This window comes from Schistocerca americana, chromosome 1, assembly GCF_021461395.2.
Source record: "Schistocerca americana isolate TAMUIC-IGC-003095 chromosome 1, iqSchAmer2.1, whole genome shotgun sequence".
Classification (NCBI taxonomy): domain Eukaryota; kingdom Metazoa; phylum Arthropoda; class Insecta; order Orthoptera; family Acrididae; genus Schistocerca; species Schistocerca americana.
This window is the reverse complement of record NC_060119.1, coordinates 1009879867-1009902201: the sequence shown is the minus strand read 5'-3', so window position 1 is coordinate 1009902201 and position 22335 is coordinate 1009879867.

Below are 22335 nucleotides of genomic sequence, written 5' to 3'. Positions count from 1 at the left end.
ACATAAGGCAGCGGAAACACTGGAAGTAAGTGAATGTGCGTGAAGAATCTGAAAACCCCTGGAATATGCATTTATGTTAAAAATGGAATTTCATTCATGCCGATGGCGGACTTCTGTTCCTGGGACTTAGTGACCATCAGAATGAATCAGCATAAACAATGGAGCACGAGGAAGTGCTGTAGGCCTCAGAAAACTTTCCTTACGAGAATAGTGCTCCTCTGTCCTAGGAACTGAGGAGACTGGTAGACAGTGCTTGCAGCTGGACAAACAACTGCCGGTTGCTTGTTATGACAATGCCCATAACTTGATGCTGCGAAGTAGCGACAACAGCACAGGTGAATACACTCTTGAATACCTAGAGATCGTGAAGAAACCAGTGTTCAAGAATACTAGAAGGGGAGAAGTAAATGATCTAACATTTGGAACCAAATTATTGGGTAGTTGTGTCAAATACTGTCATGTGGCAACGGAATCATCATTATCTGCCCACATGTAGGGTAAACCTACCTAACTCCGTGAAATACTTTAGTTAGTGACAGCAGACACATTCTCTGTCCTTGAGTAAGGTAGCCCTTCTACGCACTGTCCTAACCACTCTTAAGTTACGGCACCAATGTCTTAATACGGGAAAAACATTCTGGATGGGAATGAACGCTGTCTCCAGAACAGCTAGTTTATTGTTTGTTGTTTGGAGGGAAATTCGTCGTTTGTTGCGCTGATCATGCAATGTAAGTTCATTAAGGTAGGTAGTTCGGCTAATTAGTCAGACACTTATATGCAGCTGAATTAACACTGGAACATACTTATCAACTCTGTCACCATAGTTGGATTTAAATGCCTTACTACTGAAACGATACCAACCCTTAAGTTTTGTGCCCATTTCAGAAACAATTGCTCCATCTCTAAGCAAATGTGCGAAGAAGGAGAAGCCAAAAATGATTGTATGAGTAAGAAAAGACAATCCTTTTCAACTGATGACCTTGGTGAAGCACACCAGAAGGTTTTGAAAGAAAAGTGGTCGATAATACAAAGCTGCTAAACATTTCTTAGTTCCATAGAGTACTTTAAAAGACGATTTGCCACAGTGATGGTGACAAAGACAAATTGACCATAGGCAAAATGTAAACTGGATATTACGGTAATTAATTTCATACTGCAAATGCAGAAAATAGGGTTTGGCCTGAAAATTAACCAAATAACCCACTAACCATTGTAGCACTGTGAAATCTGTGTCTAAGGACTAATGGAAGGCAAAAACAAAAGAAATGAAGACATCTGCACCATTTATAAAGAGAGTTACAGCTGTGCAAAGAATAAAAGTGATTGGATTCGGTATTGTGTTTGTCTGTAACGGTTCCATGAAAGTTGTTAGTCAATCGATTCACTTGCTGCTACAGTATTTATGTGTAATATTTGTGCAAATATTAGTGGCAGTGACAATGACGCTGAAAACGCATGAAAAGTGTGCTAAACGAACTTTAACAGTGCAAAAGAAAATTATCCCGGAATTAAGCACATTATCACCATGTTAAGTATGTAGTGTAACAGAATTAGGTACGCTATAACGAAATTAGGGAGCATGCCCACTTTGTTCACTTCGTTTTATAAATTCAACTGTTTTTCATTTCTTCATCATAGCTTAGTAGAACAATGTAGTGATCTCACATGTTGTTGTTGTGGTCTTCAGTCCTGAGACTGGTTTGATGCAGCTCTCCATGCTACTCTATTCTGTGCAAGCAAAATAACTGATGATGTTCGAAGTAGAGAGGATATAAAATGTAGACTGGCAATGGCAAGGAAAGCATTTCTGAAGAAGAGAAATTTGTTAACTTGGAGTATTGATTTAAGTGTCAGGAAGTCGTTTCTGAAAGTATTTGTATGAGTGTAGCCATGTATGGAAGTGAAACGTGGACGATAAATAGTTCAGACAAGAAGAGAATAGAAGCTTTCGAAATGTCGTGCTACAGAAGAATGCTGAAGATTAGATGGGTAGATCACATAACTAATGATGAGGCATTGAACAGAATTGGGGAGAAGAGCAGTTCGTGGCACAACTTGACTAGAAGAAGGGATCGGTTGGTAGAACATGTTCTGAGGCCTCAAGGGATCACCAATTTAGTACTGGAGCAGATTCAGAAGGATGTAGGCTGCAGTAGGTGATCTCACTTGTAAAACATAAAATTTCTAGATTGAATATTTGTTTTGTTTCTTCATTTACAATCTTTAACGTCACGAAGTTAGTTAGGTTTAAGGTGGAAATAGGTGTTAAATGGACCATAGCATATAGCAATCTCAGAAATACAGACTGGTGTTCATACAGAAAAGACGTAAACGTACATCTGTGTAAAGCTAAAACACTACACGAAACCTAATGATTTAGAGGAAAGGGAATATGAACTACCGCTGCCATCATGGCCTTGGTATTTAGAAAATTTCCCCATCACCAACAAGAATACAAACAGGAATGTACCTTAAGAATAAGGAATCGCAAAAAAGCAGGTGAAAAAACCGTTTAACTTTCAAACAGGCTTTACAAAAAGGAAAGAAAAACGTTGTTGTGATGCCAGAATTGTCCATTGGCCATTCACACTGCTAAATGCCGGGATGCCGGCTCAGGATGGTAAACAGAGATTTAATGCAAATGACAAGTTTCTCGGCGGTCTCGGAATCAGAAATTCATCGACATCAACATCAAACTTCATTTAGCAAGAACTCGCACATTAGCTGCTCGTGGCGTCTCATTGGCTTGTAATTACCCCAGGTAGCAGTGTTCACCTCAGCAAAACACAAGGCGATGTCTCTGGTGGCGGTCGGCGAGAGAACGCCGGGCAAGAAGGCGGTCTCGGCAGGATCGCAGTATCAGCAGCCATGAGGCGCGTGGTTGCGCCGGCGATCCAACGGCAGCAATGCGCGCATGCGCCGGGCACCAGCAGCGCTGGCAATGGGTCAGGTACAAGGCGCAACAGGGTGTGGTCTGCGATCCCAAGACCCCTTGCAGACGCCCACGAGCCGTTGATGACAATCTGGAGGGGAAACCAGCCGGGTGGTGCCCATTCAGACACTGGCTACACCATACCTAGGAGTGTCTCATATAACAGTAGGTAGCAGAGGCGATGGCTGTATGTAGACAATGCTGAGTGACCCTAATCATGGCCATGGCTGGTGTGCAATATTTCTCGACACAGGCAACAGTCGATGACAGATACGGATAAGTGCGGACGGCGAGTCTTGAGACCAGATTTGCCCAGCTCTGTTATGACTGGACCATGACTCTGATCACGTAACAGCAGTTTTAGAGTGCAGTATGAGGTAACCCAGCCTGCCGCTACGACGGGCTGATGTCTTGCACCTTGCGCCTCAGCAATATTCCGACACTGGCGGCGGAATTTCACATTTAGCTTGCTGTCTAGTCTGGACACGGATTACGAAATCTTCTAGGAAGGGTGTCGGCGAAACACTCCGTGGTCCACCGAATCTCAGGCTGTTGCTAGATCTGTTTATTACTTATACATTACTTACAAGGGAACCTCCCCATCGCATCCCCCTCAGATTTAGTTTCAAGTTGGCACAGTGGATAGGCCTTGAAAAACTGAACACAGATAAATCGAGAAAACAGGAAGAAGTTGTGTGGAACTACGAAAAAATAGCAAAATATACAAACTGAGTAGTCCATGCGCAAGATAGGCAAAATCAAGGATAGTGTGACCTCAGGAGTGCCGTGGTCCCGTGGTTAGCGTGAGCAGCTGTGGACTGAGAGGTCCTCCTCCGCCTCGAGTGGAGAGTTTAATTTTCTATTTTCAGACAATTATTATCTGTCCATCCGTCCGTCTCCAAAATTACAGGACATGTTCAGATTTCCTTGGACATGTGCAGCATTTGACGGTCTACACACGTAAAAATTTGAAAACGTTAAAAACATGTGTTTTGACAAAGCACAGGGAAAACTGTGCGACTGTGAAACTCTTGCATTCATTTGTTGCAGTTTACGTGACAAACTCTTATGATTTCATCACTTTTTTGGGAGTGATTATCACATCCACAAGAAAACCTAAATCGGGCAAGGTAGAAGAATCTTTTTACGCATTCCCCAAGTGTACAAGTTAGGTGGGTCGACAACATATTCCTGTCATGTGACGCACATGTCGTCACCAGTGTCGTATAGAATATATCAGACGTGTTTTCCTTTGAAGCAATCGGTTGTCCTATGACCTTGCGATCAAATGTTTTCGGTTCCCATTGGAGAGACACGTCCTTTCGTCTACTAATCGCACGGTTTTGCGGTGCGGTCGCAAAACACAGACACTAAACTTATTACAGTGAACAGAGACGTCAATCAACGAACGGACAGATCATAACTTTGCGAAAATAAAGAACGTAAACTTTTCACTCGAGGGAAGACTTGAACCAAGGACCTCTTGTTCCGCAGCTGCTCACGCTAACCACGGGACCACGGCGCTCCTGAGTTCAGACTATCCTTGATGTTGCTGATCTTGCGCATGGACTACTCAGTTTGTATATTTTGCTTATTTTTTTCATAGTTCCACACAACTTCTTCCTGTTTTCTCGATTGATCTGTGTTCAGTTTTTCAAGGCATATCCACTGTGCCAACTTATAACTAAATCTGAGTGGGGTGCGATGGGGAGGTTCCCTTGTTAGTTTACTTTACATTTTTCTTTCTATACCTATTAATACTTCCCACATTAAATATTTTTCTAATAGTCTAGTCAAACTCCCAATGTACGATGACGTACTCGTGACTGCAGGGTTGACCCATTTGTTCGCCATATGGTTTTGGAGGGTGGACGCTTCCCCTTCAGAGACCGACACAAACGAGTGGAAGCGAGAGCCAGAATCAAAATTTTACTCGATGAAATTTTTATCAGCATGCTTTTGTAGTGGTAACTGCTGCAAAACTGTTGAATATGTTGGAACATTTGATAAAAGCTTTTGCGCCCCTTCTGTCGGAAGCTGAGTAAGGTGGGATCCAAGATATCGTTCAGTGAGGTCAGGTACTTAGCTGATAGCATTCCCAAAGATTTTTTGGGAAATTGCAGTAGCGGATACGTTAGGTTCAGAACCGCCGCCCCTGTTGCAGTCGTTGTAATAAAGCGAGGTGGCATAGTGGTTAACATACTGGACTAGCATTCAGAAGGACGACAGTTAATCCTCGTTTGGCCATTTGGGTCAAGGTTTTCCACGATTTCCTTAAATTCCTAAAGATAAATGGTGGGATGGGTCCTTTGAAATATCGAAGTCTATTTCTTTCCCCACCCTTCCTAATCCGTGTTTGTGCCATGCCCTCCCCACTTCGGCCCTTGCCTCCCCCATCTAGAAACTGGCGAGAAAAAAGACTCGATCTGTGCCAAGCTGCTGGAGAGGAAGGACATAGGGTAGTATATTTTCTCTATTTTTGGTTCTACCCTGTTGGAAATTTGTGGAAAAAGCTCAGCCTCTCCCCTCCCCTCCCCACCCCTCCACAAATCTGGTAAAATGGTAGAAAACAGTGTGTGTTGAGATGTTGGTCTGGAAGATGCAAGAATTACCTTGTCCAGCAATTACCTGTCCTAATTACGTAATTACTCTGTTGCAGATTGGAGGTGTTGTGTGGAAAATTTTCGTGTGTGTGCTCACCTTAACGTGCAGGGATCGACTGAGTTCGTGCACAGTGCCACCACCACAAGACGTCTCATCCCCCACCCACCCTCACTCCCTCCGTCACTACCCCTGCCAGAAAATACTGGCGGGAAAAATCGCTCAGTCTGTGCTGAGCTGGTGGACTGAAAGAATCCCACGACAGAAAATTATATTATATTGCAGAGGCAATATAATATAAGTATCTGTCAAAAAACATCCTGATTGTGTTTTCGAGTGTGCCACACTGCACCATACGCGCCGAACCGCTGGAAACCCTTTGAGTACCGAGCACTGGACTGAGATGCGCCAGTCGTCCGCAGAGGAATGCGCTATACTGGGTGTCGGCTTCCTTTGAAATTTGATACTAAATTCACTTCCTGTTCCGTTACTAAACACACACCCTCCACACCAGGTCAGTGGAAACAGCTGCTCTTTGTGCACGCCCTGCTATGCAATTACTGGCTGAGCTGGTTCACAATAACACCAGCAGAGGACGCTGGGAGAAGCAACCTCTACACCCCTCCGTCCTCCTATCCCTTCCTCACCCCCGCCTTCACACCTCCGGTTACTTGCTCTTCGACAAAGCGTCCGGTGGCGGCAACTCCGTGATATTGATACCTGGGAAATCCCTCTTGATACACGTGCTCGATCAGCGAGCATCTGTCACGTACCACTAGTAACCGCACTGACCCCTCTTTTGTGCTGAACTAAGTAGCGAATACCTGGTTCGTAAATCCCCAGCCCTCCCCAGAAGGCAAGTCTGTGGATGTCTTGGAAACAGTCCATCTGCAATTCAATCAAATTGACTGAGTAATCAATTAAACCGATACCCTCTGTGTGTGGCAGTTTTTCCTTGCTTCCTACTAACGGATACTAGGACTGCCATATTTGGTGAGAAATTCTGGGGCTATCCGGGACTCAAACTGTCCAGTTTCCAAATCCCACTCTTCCCCTTCGCGATTTTTCTTGTCTGCTATTGGTGGATGTTAGGACTGCTAGGTCGTTTTGTGGGAAATCCATTACATTGGAGATAGATGAAAATTGTAGTGAGAATTTAAATTTCAGCACAGTTGCGCTGTCCTTAAACAGTTTGCAGGAGACGAAGGTAGGATTTGACTGGAGCTTGCTCGCAACACCACTACTGGAAACAATAAATTGATCAATCGGGAATTTGACATAGCGATAAAAAGCTATGCTGTATAAAATGATGGTCAGCCGGGGTGGCCGAGCGGTTCTAGGTGCTACAGTCTGGAACCGCGCGACCGTTACGGTCGCAGGCTCGAATCCTGCCTCGGGCATGGATGTGTGTGATGTCCTTAGGTGAGTTAGGTTTAAGTAGTTCTAAGTTCTAGGGGACTGATGACCTCAGAAGTTAAGTTCCATAGTGCTCAGAGCCATTTGAACCAATTTTGTATAAAATTATAGTTGTAATTTTTAATTTCGACAGGAATCTATACCGTCACGGTTGTATAATTCCCGACCACCTACAGGAAAGCTAATTGTATTTTTAAAGCACTAGAAAATTCCCAAGTTGGTTCTCTCTGCTACACCATGAAGAAGGAGGGGAAAAATCTGCTGCATTGTATGACAATAACAACAAAAAATCCACGTTTTGTTTAAACATATACCACTCAACCTTTCTGCTGCAAGACATAATCCCCTGGGATGTATTAAGTAGCATTCAGCGCCACATACAGCAACCATCCGCACATGGACAGGGCACTTTGTAAACACATACACTTAAACCAAGATCCATTCCGCAGTAGCTGTCATAGTTAGATGTCGGATATCGAGGTAACTTCCATAGGCTACCGCCGCGAGTTGGCAACGCTTGCAGCTGCAAGGGAGAGAGTGCTTCCGTGACTCCGCAGCCGTCAACAGATTAATTTATCGGGAATAACCGTCCAACGCAAAAACTTGCCGAATTGATTCTTCTCAAATTTCCACATAAAAATCAGACAATCCTTACAACACACGTGAACGCATAGCCTACCCAACACATACTGAGTACTAGATCGCTATTCATACACACAGAAGGCGGCATGATTAGGTCAGCTGCATCCTTATTTCCCGCCTGATCGGTTCAGGAGGATCATCAGCAGCTAGGCCTTTGAGCAATGAATGTCCATTGGTTCCAGCCACCGGCTAACCGGCTACCTCCGCCAAGAGCCTACGTGCTAAGCCATGTTGTCCTAAGCAACCAGCCTTATATTTATCAGTTTAATTAGAATCAAATATTACGTTTGCAGCACCAATCTGGTAATATTCAATAATGAGTGAAGTATCGGAAATACCTCCTCCTGACGACTGTCGCTCTGGAAAAATCAATTTCCCACATAAATCTATATCCTCCTTATGACACAATTTTCCATTTTATACCCCTTACGTTAAAATCCTTGCGTTAAAATCGCAATTTTCCACGTCAAATTTAATCCTCCCTCCCTTCCTTATGACCGGACAAGTCCCACCCTCATCATTTTCTTTGCGTATGTCGGAACGCTGAGCACCGTAACTTTACACTCCAAAACATGCACATTTCAGACAAGCAGCGCGATTATCATTTATATATGTACATCGTCCGAAAATATTATAATATGTTCACACACACACTGACTAGATGTCTTGATTTTCCTCTGTTCTAGGAAATTATTTGACATTTTGGTCTTCCATTGAATCAGATTCGAGAGCACGCTGCAGCTATTTTCAGTCAGCGTTTCCAGAAGGTGCTATATCCTGCCAAGACTCTCTCAAACAAGTGTTGTAAACCACAGGTCCGGCACTATGCGATAATCAACAGTGTTCCTGCGAACTTTCAGACTTGAAAGACATCTCCGACATGGGTTGGTGTACTGTAATAAACATCACAGTCGACAGTGCGACAAAGAACATGTGAGGATATTCTTAGGGGAGCCGATAAGAGGATGTATCCATGATGTTACAGTCTTACTGCCTGCTTGTGGAAGGGTTTTGCTACTAGGAAGCTGTGGTAGACCACGAAACAACACCCAGCTGGTGTGAGCGTGGACATACCTCAATTTTTTGGACTCTATACACATATAAATGATAAATACGCTATTTGTGGGGAAATGGAAATGTCGTGTGGCTAGGGCCTCCCGTCGGGTAGACCGTTCGCCTGGTGCAGGTCTTTCGATTTGACGCCACTTCGGCGACCTGCGCGTAATGGAAATGTCGTGTGGCTAGGGCCTCCCGTCGGGTAGACCGTTCGCCTGGTGCAGGTCTTTCGATTTGACGCCACTTCGGCGACCTGCGCGTCGATGGGGATGAAATGACGACGATTAGGACAACACAACACCCAGTCCCTGAGCGGAGAAAATTTCCGACCCAGCCGGGAATCGAACCCGGGACCTTAGGATTGACAGTCTGTCACGCTGACCACTCAGCTACCGAGGCGGACTATTTGTGGGGAATGTTGTGCTGTTAGAACGTAACGTTTCTGTGGTTAGTGTTCCGGTATAACACCAGACGTGTGTTGGAAGTGATGATACTAGTATTCGTGTAAAAAGTTACGTTTGTCTAGCAATAAGAGGAGGATAGGTTCGATGTGGAGAATTGTCATTTCAATGCATTGACGAGTATATCCGACCATAAGAGGTGATACATTCACATCGCAAACACCCGCACAATATACCAGTACAAAGGTTCAACTGGATCTGCTACAGTGTACGAACACTGGCATGCAGTAAGACTGTAACGTCATGGATACATAGAACATCCTCTTATCAGCTCCCCTAACAATATCCTGACATGTTCTTTGTCACACTGTCGACTGTGATGTTTATTACAGTACACCAACCCATGACGAAGATGTCTCTCCAATGTGAAAGCCCGCATAGTGGCGGACGCTTGTGGTTGACAACACTTGTTTGAAAGAGTCTTGGCGGGATATGGAACCTTCTGGAAGCGCTGACTGAAAATAGCTGCAGCGTGATGTCGAATCTGATTCGCTGGAATAATTTCCTAGTACTGGGGAAAATCGAGACACCTAGTCAAAGTGTGTGTGAACATAATCGCACTGCTTGTCTGAAATGTGTATGTTTTGGCGTGTAAAGTTACTGCAGTCAGTCAGTGTTTTGAGATGCACAAAGGAAGTTATTAAGGTGGGACTATGTCCAGTCGTAGGGGACAGGGGGGGGGGGGAGGGGGTATAGATTTGATGTGGGAAACTGCGATTTCAATGCATCAATAGCTGTGAGGTGTATAAAAGATTTTACGTGGAAAATTATTGTTTTGTTTGCTTTAGGTCCCAAAAACGTGGAAAATTATGTCCAGCCATAAGGAGCATAAAGACTTATCTTGAAAATTGATATTTCCAGAGCCACAGTCGTCAGGAGGAGGTATTTCCGATACTACACTTACTGTCGAATGTCATCACACTTTGCAGCAGTCGTAATATTTAATTGTAATGAAACTGATAAATATGTGGCTGGTTTGCAAGAAAGACACCGCTTAGTGTGCGGAAGCGTGGTGGAGGTATCCAGTGGCTAGAACTAACTGACATTCCCAGTTTAAGGCGCGAGCCGTTGCTGAGCCTAAGGGACAGGTCAGGCGGGGTATGTGGATGCAGCTGAGCTGACAATGTCGCCCTCTGGGTGGGTGAGCGGCGACCTACTACTGAGTATGTGTTGCACAGCTTTCGCGATTGCCTGTGTAGCGAGTAGGCGGTGGCCTACAGAAGTTTCTACGATTTCCAACATTTACCTGTGACCGCTACTATGGAATGGATCTGGTTTAAGTGTATGTGGTTACAAAGTGCCCTGTCCATGTGATGACGGCTGCTGTGTGTGCTTCTCAGTACATCCCAATTGCTTATGTCTTGCAATGGAAAGGTGGAGTGGTATTTGTTTAAATAAAGGGGAATTTGTTGTTTTTACTATCATATCTTGCGGCAGATGCTTTCCCCTCCTTCTTTTTGTAGTAGCAGAGAGTAGCAACTTCGAAATTTTATATTGCTTTAACAAATACACTTAGGAAACCTGTAGGAGGCCAGGAATTATACAACCATGACAGTATAAATATTCGTCGAAATTTGAAATTACAACTATCATTTTATACAGCATTGATGTCGAATTCCCAATTTATCAATTTATAGTTTCCAATAGTGGTGTTGCGAGCACACTCCAGTCAAACCTCTTCCCCATCCCCTGCAAATTGCTTAACAACATAGCGCAGTTGAGCTGAAATTTGAAATTCTCGCTACCATTTTCATTTACCTCCAATGTAATGGATTTCTGGCCAAATAACCTAACTGTGCCACAATTCACCAATAGGAGACAAGGAAAATCCAGAAGGGGAAGAGTAGGATTTGGAAACTGGTCATTTGCTGAATCGAATCCCAGGTAGCCCCAGAAATTCGTGCCAAATATGCCCACCCACTAATATGCCCACCCGCTAATAGGAAGAAGGAAAACACTGTCCCACACAGAGTGTATAGTTTTAATTAATTAGCCAATCAATTTGATTGAGTGGGAGTATCGCTAAAGGACTATTTGCGAGACATCCACAGCTCAGCATGTTGTGGAGGGCTGCGGATTTACCAGTTATCCGCTGCTTTGTTCAGGACAAAAGAGAGGTCAGTGTGGTCATCGATGGCACGAGACAGTTGCTCACAGGTCTGGAAGTAACCTTTTGGGAGTGAGAGAAAGGGAGAATGTGTGAGAAAGCATGTGCTTCAAGAAGAATTTCCCAGATACCAATATCACAGACCTGCCCCCATCCGATGCTTTTTCCAACAGCAAGTAATCTGAGGTGAAAAGGGGGAGGGGATTGGAGGAAGGAGAGATGCAGAGGTTGCGCCTCCCAGAGTCCTCTGCTGGTGGTATTGTGAACTAGCTCAGTCGGTATCTGCACTGCAGAGCGAACACATAGAGTAGCTGCTTTAACTGACCCAGTGCGGAAAGCGTGTGTTTGGGAACAGAACAGAAAATGAGTCTGGTATCAAATTTCAAAGGAAACTGACATCCAGTATTACGCATTACTCTGTGGGTGACCAACACCTCCAAATCCAGGGCTCAAGACTCAAAGGGTTTCCAGTGGTTTGGCATGGCGGTGAAGCACAGCGCATGTGAAGACACAATTGAGAGTCATTAGATATGTTTAGGGCGACCTGTAATAGAGCAATTTCGTGGGGTGAGTGTTTTACTTTGATATCAATTTCATGACGGTATTCTTGCATGATTGGAAAAAAGTGAACTATTTATGTATTTAATTAGTCCTCTTAAATGTATTTCACAAGATCTGCATCTTCCAAAATTAAATAAGCAACAGAGAATGATAAGCTTTTCCTAACAAATAAAGAGATCCAACCCCTCTAATGTTACGCAAATTGAATTTTATGATTAAGGGGAGGAAGGGGCGAGGATGGACAGGTGGTATGTCCTCTGCTGGTGGCATCGTGCACCAGCTCACTCGGTCTCTGCACAGCAAGGTGAGCACATACAAAAATTTTGCAACAAGACATAACCTCCAATCTGCAGCAGTGCAATTACACAATTAGGACATTAGTTGCTGGACAATGTAGTGCTTGCGCCCTACAGTCCAACATCTCAGCACAGACTGAGTGTTTCCTATCTTTTTTTTTTCAGAAGTCTGGATAGGTGGGGAAGGGAGGGGAGAGGCTGAGCTTCTCTCACAAATTTCCAACAGGGTAGCGCCCAAAATAAGTCTTTATATGTCAATTTCCAGATGGGGAGGGGAAGTGAGGGAGGGGGAGGAAGGGTTGTTAATTAAATGATAAATTTAATTAATCAGTCAACTAATTTGATATCAAATTTGTGCTTGTGTCACCAAAGGAGAGGGGGAAGAGTTGGAGATTTCCCTGGGAGGTAGGGAAGGAGTAGGGTGGGAGGGAGGTATGGGACGATTCTCAGAAGGATAGGACTCATAAATCAATTAGCATAACAATAGGTTAAGGGGAGGGAGTGTGGGATAATGTTCATCTGAATGTATACTTGCCACTGAATGCATGCCACCCATAAAAATAAAATGGCTCATTGGCTTTGCCCTACTACTTCTCTCTGTTTAATTCATTTCTCCATAAACTTTATAATTTGCTGAAACTTCCTGGCAGATTAAAACTGTGTGCCCGACCGAGACTCGAACTCAGGACGTTTGCCTTTCGCGGGCAAGTGCTCTACCAACTGAGCTACCGAAGCACGACTCACGCCCGGTGCCCACAGCTTTACTTCTGCCAGTACCTCGTCTCCTACCTTCCAAACTTTACAGAAACTCTCCTGCGGACCTTGCAGAACTAGCACTCCTGAAAGAAAGGATATTGCAGAGATGTGGCTTAGCCACAGCCTGTGGAATGTTTCCAGAATGATACACTAATCTCACTCTATATACAAGAAAATAAACAAACATCATCTCAGGTACACTGCAAAACAAAAATTCCAACTCACTACACTAACAAATTCGCAGTTAACATAATGCACAATAAAAGAATAAAATCGCTCCACACATTACAACTCCCAAACTAACATCTCAAGAAAGATACAAACAGATGTACTCAACATACTCTCATTCTCATGGTACATGACATGCGATAAACAAAAAAATACATCTAACAAATCCCCCCAAAAATTTGATATGCTATCCCTATCTCAGTCACAATGTCCTTCCTACCCTTACTATCTCCTCCTCCTTTGTCCAGGACGGGCGCCAGTAATGGCGAAAATTGGCCTCGCATGCTCCAAAAAAGGAAGGACATGTTCGACGTGTGTGACTATTGTATGCATCAGAAACTGTAGATTAACATTCACTGGTGAGGTCATTTTGATTGCTTGATATGGACAATGATACAGGAGATCATATTTCATAATTTTCCCATTGGGGTATGTTGACATCACCTACATCCCTAATGGTACTTAGGTAGCTTTTCAGTACGCTCCCCACTCGTTCTGACGTTTGAGGCCCCCCCATATTGGCTCTCTGGACCTGCTTCCATGCTGCTCATAATGTCCTTGCAAAATTTTGCACTGGCTCTCCATTCTTTCCCACTTTAGGTTTGATTATCTTCAATAGTGACGGCATTTTCTGGCCATATAGTACTTCATATGGTTTTAGGGGTGTACTTTCAAGGATCTCGGAATTATAAGCTGTAACAGTGTATGACAATAGAGTATCCCAATCATTATTGTGGATATTCACATAGTGTCTTAGTGTTTTTCGTATTGTGTGATGCACCCTCTGTGTTCTTTTGTTTCCTTCCAGATGCAACAGGTTGCCCTTAAGTTATTAATGTGCAGTAGGCAAAACAGCTGTTTTATGAATTCTGACATTGGTGCCCTGATCTGTAATTAAGATTTTTGGAATGTTGAACCAACAACCAATTATTTACCGTTGCCTGGGTCACTGTGTTGGCCTGCTGATTCCAGGTGGCTACAATATCCATGGAGCACTAAAAATGAGCTATAATAGTCAGAATACAGTGGCGCCACGCGGTGTTTGTGAAAAAGTACCAAGGGACCAAGGATATTCAAACCAATTATTTAAAATGGCTCACTAGTCTCTGGTAATCTTTGCAGTGGAACATGCTAGTGGCTCATCTCAGCCCATAGTGTACATATACAGCTTTTTTATACATTTTTGCCAGGTCCAGTTTGCAGGTACACTGAGAGTGAAGCTCAGACACAAGCTGTTTTGAAGTTATTCAACCCCTGTGCTCAGATAACATGTAGTCACATGCCTATTTTAATGCTTTCTCCTGTAATGTAGATTATAATATGTGGTCTGAGTTTCGTCATGTTGCATAATACACCATCATCCACAATGAACTGTTGCTGCATTGTGTATAGTTTGCAGTCCTTATCAGCAGCCTATACTTTTTGGTGTGATCCACTGTCCATAACACATCAACCTTCCTGCTCAGGCCATATGCATTCCTGTGCTTCCTACTAGGTTTATGGATTACTTCAAAATGAAACTAGCTTAACATCTATGCCTACCATGTTGGTCTACTAGATGGATCCTTTAACCCTAATAACCACTTCAATGCTGCATGACCCATTACCATCTTAAACTTCTTACTATACAGATACTGTACTTGAGTATCAACATTTCTTTCTCTGTAGTAGAATATCTCCTCTCTTCTTTATTTAATTCATGCAGTTCATAAGTAACCAGATGTTCCCTACTCTCCACACTTGACTTCACACAGCCCAGCACCTGGTTACTTGCATCAGTCCTTCAAAAGCCCAATACCGCACTAGTTGTCAACAAATCTTTCAGTTGTCCAGATGTACCTTCATATTATATAACAGTGGAACTGTACACCTTTTTAAATAAAAGTGTGAATGGTCATGGTATTCCCTATAATAATTTGCTAACCCTGCATCTCCTTTCCTCTCTGAGACATTGGAAAAATTTGTAAGACATTAACCAATCTAGGATCTGACAACATCCCATTACTACTATTTATGTGTCCTAAACAATGCACCTCTTATAGCACAAAGAGACACTTCTCTACACTGAGAGTCTGGTGTGCTGGGCGACACCTCCTAAAAATCTCACTTAATAGGCACACATGCTCTTCCATGTCTCTTTAAAAAACAATTATATAGTCCTAATACACCATACAGAGCCTCATTTTCAATCTAACAAATCTGAAGTGTATATGGTGCATTCTTCAACCCAAACTGCGTACGACATCATTGGCAGTGCCCACAAGGGAACGTAAATGCCGTTTCCAGTCAGTGATGCCACTTCTAGCTGATGATAGCCACTCTGCAGATTTGTGTTGGAAATCACACTACACTGCCCGAGATTGCCCAATGTTCCGTCGTATTTCGGATTGGAAATGCAACAATGATTACGATGAGGTGACAAAAGGCATGGGATACTTATTAATACTGTGTTGGACCTCCTTTTGCCCAGTGCAGTACCCAGACTTGGCAAGGACTCAACAAGACATTGGAAGTCCCCAGCAGAAACACTGAACCATGCTACCTCAACGGTAGTCCACAGCTGTGAAAGCGTTGCCAGTGCAGGATTTTGTGCAGTAACTACCTTCATGATTACTTCTCATAAATGTTCGATAGAATTCATGTTAGGTGATCTAGGCAGCCAAATCAACTCACCTGAATTGACCAGAACGTTCTTTAAAGCTATCGTAAACAGCTGTGGCCCAGTGGCTTGGTGCACTGTCATCCATAAAAATTCCAACATCGTTTGGGAGATGAAGCCCCAGTCAATGATTGGTTCAGTAGGACCAGTGGATCCTGTCACCACACCATTATGGAGCTACTATTAGCTTGCAGAGTACCTTGTTCTAAAATTGGTTCCATGGCTTCATGGGATCTCATCTAAAATTGGGACTCTTCTGACCAGGCCAGGGTTTTCCAGTCTATATGGTCCAACTGTTATGTCTCAAGAACGGGACAGTCATTACAGGCGACGTTATGCTGTTAGCAAAGACACTTGTGCAGGTCGTCAGCTGCCATAGCCCATTAACACAAAATATCGCTGCACTGTCCTAACAGATACGTCCGTCGTACATCCCACCCTGATTTCTGCAGCTGCTCTCGGTCAATAAGTGAAGATTAACAGCCACTGCATTGCCCATGGTGAGAGGTAACACCCGAAATTTGGTATTCTCTTGACACTGTGGATGTCGGTATATTGAATACCCTAACGATTTCCAGAATGGAATGTCCTATGTGTCTAGCTTCAACTACCGTTCCGTGTTCAAAGACTGTTCATTCTCGTCATGCAACAATAATCACATCGGAAAGCTTTTCACATGAATCGCCTGAGTACAAATAACAGTTCTGGCTGAGGTTGCACACTGGTGTTTTTATGGTAGATAGAGAGCATTGCGTGGTATACGAGTGGTGCATTGGGTGTGTTTGCTGATCACAAATTCTGCACAGAAGACTGTAGTTGTCTGTGTCAATGCACTACCCTTTCATACCTTGTATACGTGTTACTACCACCATATATGTGCATATCATTATTTCATGACTTTCGTCACCTCAGTGTATTATGAGGCGTCTCAAGGGTCACAGTTGATTTCCCTGCCTCCAGTGAGTCATTTTGTATCGAGTGACAAGTGGTGACAGTGTGAGGGCAAATTACGCGAACACGTCACGGCTGTGAAGGCCACTGTGATCGAGCTGATGGCAGATACGGTCAGTGGAGTAGTTGGTCACTGCCCGGAGTCAACAAGCATGTACAGGGCAGAGCCGTGCAGAAGGACCTCCAGAATCTGCTGTGCTATGATTCTGTCTGCCTGAAGCCACTGTGCGACAGGTGGTCGTTGTACGGACAACAGCCTGGTGGAGCGGTTGGTATCTTACCCCAGCGAGATGAACAGCATTCCCAATAGAGGTCTTAAGAAGTTTCTCCTTATCAAGAGGAGCACTAAATGAGTGCTTTTGTAGCTGAGGTTGCACACTGGTGTTTTTATGGTAGATAGAGAGCATTGCGTGGTATACGAGTGGTGCATTGGGTGTGTTTGCTGGTCACAAATTCTGCACAGAAGACTGTAGTTGTATGTGTCAAAGTCGTGGTTGTATATTGATGGCAAACGGGAGAGCGAGTTTGTGCACTGTGAGCAAGAGCAGTTCTGCTTGTTAACTTAACTGCAATTTATTTTGCAGTTTATGGCGGGTCATGGCCCATCGAACATAGGCCGGTGTGAGGTGCAACATACACCATTAGGATAACTAGTGGTTTTGACTTTGTACATTTGGACTGTTGTGTTTTCCTTTTCTTTTTCGTTTTAAATGTATAGCTATGGTGATCTTTTAATCACTGACAAAGGTCTTCCTAGGCACTTTTTGGTTTTATTGTTGTTCTGAAGAAGGTGTAGTTATCTACGCCGAAACCTGGGTTAACACTTAACACTAGGTGCTTTTTTCGCAATCGAGGCGGTTTTTTATTTTTAATATATTAACCAACGAATGCTGACGCGCTGCGATGTTGAAGGTTCTTAAATTTTGAAACATATGTTGTGTTCGAATATTAAGAACTATCTCAAAGAAAACTATCTATTGAAATTTAGTCAGCAGGGATTCAGAAAATATCTGTCTTATGTAATACAACTGTCTCTTTATTCTCATGAAGTTATGAGAGTTATCGGCAGGGGATCTCAAATTGACTCCATATTTTTAGACTTCAAGAAGGCTTTTGATACCGGTTCTCACAAGCGACTTCTAATTTAACTTCGTACCTATGTAGTACAGTCCCAATTGTGCGACCAGGTTCGTGTTTTCCTGTCAGAAAGGTCACGATTCGTTGTTAATAACCTAGCGTCATCGATAAAAACAGAATTGATTTCAGGTGTTCCCCAAGGAACTGTTATAGCCCCTCTGCTGTTCCTCATCTGTATAAACGATTTAGTAGAAAATCTGTGCAGCCATCTTAGATCGTTTGCATATGATGCTGTCATTTACCGTCTAGTAAAGCCACCAAAAGATCAAAACAAATTGCAAAATGATTTAGACAAAATATCTGTGTGGTGCGAAAAGCGACAATTGTCCAGGATAAAGAAAAGTGTGAGGTTGTCCACAATAGTACTAAAAGGTATCAGTGAAATTTCGGTTGCACTATAAATAACATAAAGACTTTCAATTCAATCAGATACCTGGGGATAATAGTTGAGAACAACTTAATTTGAAAGGATCACATAGAGAATGTTGTGGGGAAGGAGAACTGAAGACTGCACTTTATTGGTGGAACGCTTAGAGGCTGCTACAAAGCTACCAAAGTGGCTGCCTGCACTACCCTTGTCGGTACTCTGTACATTATTACTGTGGGTGTGGGATCGTTACCAGACAGAGTTGACAAAGGATGGCGAAAAAGTTCAAAGAGAGGCAGCTCGTTTTGTATTACCGCGAAATAGGGGAGAGAGTATCACGGATATGATATGTGAGTTGGGATAGCAATTTCCAATTTCCTCCATTCGAACGCAAAAATATATTGTTAACGCCCACCTATATAGGGAGAAATGCTCATCACAGTAATATAACAGACACCAAATCTCTTGCAAAGAGATTTAAGTGTATGTTTTTCCTGCATGCTGTTCAAGAGTGAGACACTGGAGAAAATAGTTTGAAAGTGGTTTGATGAACCTTCTGCCAGGCACTTAAGTCTGAATTACAGAGAAATATTGTAGATGTAGATGAACATTAGTGTGACAATGATCGAACCCAGTGGGGCATCCATTGTAATTTCTCCCAGTGCAGATGATGTGAGGTCTCTATTTGTATTATTCGAACAGCCTGGGATAACTTCCAGCATTTTCTAAAATAACAACTAAACCAGACATTTGCTGACTTGCGTATTCCATTAAAACTTAAAGTCTGTAATAGATTATTATGACTGGCACAATAAAATGTCTCTGATAAGTCACATAAGTTCCCAGAGGGTGATATTTTATCATTTAAAAATTTTATTATGTGCTGAGTGAATGTGTAAATAGCTGACTCATTAGAATGGCCCTCTCACATTCTGACAAGGTGGACATCCCAGGTTGATGACTACAGCTGCTACTGCTAGAACTTCAACGTTGTGAAAAGCATCACTGATTCATTCAGCAGCAGAGAAACCGCTTCAAATGGACTAGCCTAAGAATTAATGTCTAATGGAAAAATTCAGGCAAACTTCCATATGTACAATTAAATTTTGGACTTGTTCTTTGTACCACTAGTGAAGAAGCTACATCAGGTGAAAAAACTGTGAACGATTTCTAAGCTATTTGTGTTAAATTATGGCAAGAAGTGTCAAAAATGGAAAGTGATAAAAAGAACACATGGTATCACACATAGCATTCCATTTCAGTGATCTTTTTGGGTCAAAACTTCTCTTTTAATAATTTAGATTAAAATGATATTGTCCATTTTAAATATACTCCTCCTGACTCAGCTAAAGAAGAAAGAATTTTTTTGAGCTAAGGATTTGTTGGCTGACAAGAAGAAATCTGTTTAATCTGAAATTTTTGCAAGGTATTCATTGTATACTACAATTCAGAACTCATAAATTGAAGTAAAAAGCTGAATGTATACAAAGTTGAGGATAGGTTAACTATGTTCTCATAATGTTAATGAAAAGCATGCAACAACTTTGTAATCCCATAGCTTAGACTGATAATTTGATGTAATATTATCATAAACCAATTTCATAATTTGCTTGATAGGAGTATTGTTAGATCATATTTCCATGTTACAGTGGGTTTTTTGTAAATTCTTGACAATAACAGCCCAATTTGTGAGAATATTATAGTCATAAAAATCCTAGCTCTAATAATTACATGTGGAAAAACGGGGAAAAATTAATATTCCAGAAGCTGTATTAGGTTTTTCTTCATAGTGGGTACATAGAAGTTAATTTATTAAAAGATGGTGCCATTTTACACTTTTCCTGCGTTAATTTTAATTGTTCACAAACAGATTCAATCTTCTAGGCCATTCTCAAGTGATTTAGTGGTTCTGTACAAAATAAAATATATCAGATTACCTCCACAAATAGAAATGTAATGATGTAAATGTATTTTAAATATACTCATCTGCAACAGAAAACTGTGCCATACATGATTGCCTTGAAATTTGTGATTTCTATTCGTTTTGGTTCACAAATGCTGTCTTGCTGGTTTGGCAGCTTCACATTTATAAAAGTATTACGTTGATGAAAGTATAAAACTGAGTATAAAATAAGTGGAATAATAATTACAACACTATGATTGTATATTTACGTGTGCAACTGAGTGTGAGAACAGTTACAAAGTAAAATTTAAAACAGAATGGAAAATAAAATAAATATAAATATTGAAATATAAGAGGTCAGATTAAATTTTACATTTAATTTATATTGTGTAGACTATTTTTGATTGGTCTTTATCAGAATATAACTGAAATTGTGAAATAGTTTTATCCTCTGAAGTCTGTTTGCACATTCAGAAGTGCATAACACGCCCGAGGGTACAACTGGTGGGGGACCCTTAAACTGTTTTTGGTTGCACCATGCGCCCTGTCCACACCACGTACCTGGTACTCCTGCGGCGGTTGTATTATTTCTGCTCCACACTGCTGCTGGTTTGCCTGAAATTATGTATATAAATGTGCAAGCGGGTTTAGGGGGTCCACTCAACACTAAACACAACACTTCCGGACGTCTGGTATGAATAATTATATTCTGAGACGATAAGAAAATCGCAGGTTGCACTGTTTACACTCCAAGTCGTAAGTTTTGATGCCAATTAACATTCTTGCTGATTTGATGACAGGTCATAACTATCATTACTGTAGAGTGTTGTTGACGATGTTGATGCTGTCACTATTGTACTTCACGCCGTCAAACGTATTTCGCAGTCTTACTCTGGCCGAACCCTCGGCAATAGAAACACGGGCGATGATGATGACGAGCGTGCGCTTAACCGACACGAAGCGGGTGATAGTTCATGATGCGGAAGCCGAATGGTCCAACGAAAGTTCTTACGCTTTTCATGTACATGCAGACGTCTGGTACCAGTCCTTCTTGACGCTTGTAATAATATAACACTGTTCATTAAAAAGCTAATTTACAGTTCACTGTTCTCATTCGTACGAGTGTGCGCGTAACCGTCGCGACGCGTCTGATTGTTGATGATGCGGAAACGCGGTGACCGAACGCATGTTCTCAGGCTCGCTACAAGACACTGGCACTTGATGACTCTCCTTTGTGGTAAACTATTTTACTGATTCACATTAGTTCCTTCTGGGAGACCGAACACAACACGGATGGTTGATGTTGCACGGTACGACATGCAAACGGGCAGATACTCAAATATGTTATTGGCGGCACTGCTCATTTTTAATTACTTCTTTACGCAATTTTCAGTGAATTCACTTCCATATCCCATTATTTCACGATAATAGTACTTGCGGCCACACTTGAGCTTCTATAATAATGCCTTTCCCAAGCACCGAGCACAGCACAACATAGCAGATCTGTGTCCTGTGCGCGATTCTGCAAAATGCAGACGCTCGCAAAGATACTCCGCAACCAAGCCAGCGATATGACAATAAATGGTTCAAATGGCTCTGAGCACTATGGGACTTAACTTCTGAGCTCATCAGTCTCCTAGAACTTAGAACTACTTAAACCCAACTTAACCTAAGGACATCACAAACATCCATGCCCGAGGCAGGATTCGAATCTGCGACCGTAGCTGTCGCGCGGTTCCAGACTGTGGCGCCTAGAGCCGCTCGGCCACCCCGGCCGGCGATATGACAATACACTTACAGGTGTATCAGGCTGACATTTTAAATTACTGAAAATTTCAATTTCTTCTAAGATAATGGTTTGCTTCCCTTTTTTAGCATAATTCAAAATTTGAAGCTTTTTGTTACTGTTTTCGGATGTTTGTTTGTTGATTACTAGATGTAGTGCAAACGTAGTTCTACTGTTATTGTTAGATTTTGGGTGCTCTGTAAAACATGTCCAAAAGTTTCTACCAGTTTGCCTAATGTATGCTTTGTCACAGTCTAATTCTAGGGCAACTACATTTACATCCAAGTTTTTGGTTAACTTTTTAGTTTCCTCTATTTCTAGATTAACTTCATTTATGTCTGATTTTTGGTTAACTTTCAGTTTCTGTCTGTATATTTCTGTAATTATTTGCGGTTGTAAATTATTTACTTTGGCTAAATATCCATGTGTTCCTAATTCTTTGTTGATCTCATCTTCTTTAGATTGCAAATTTATTA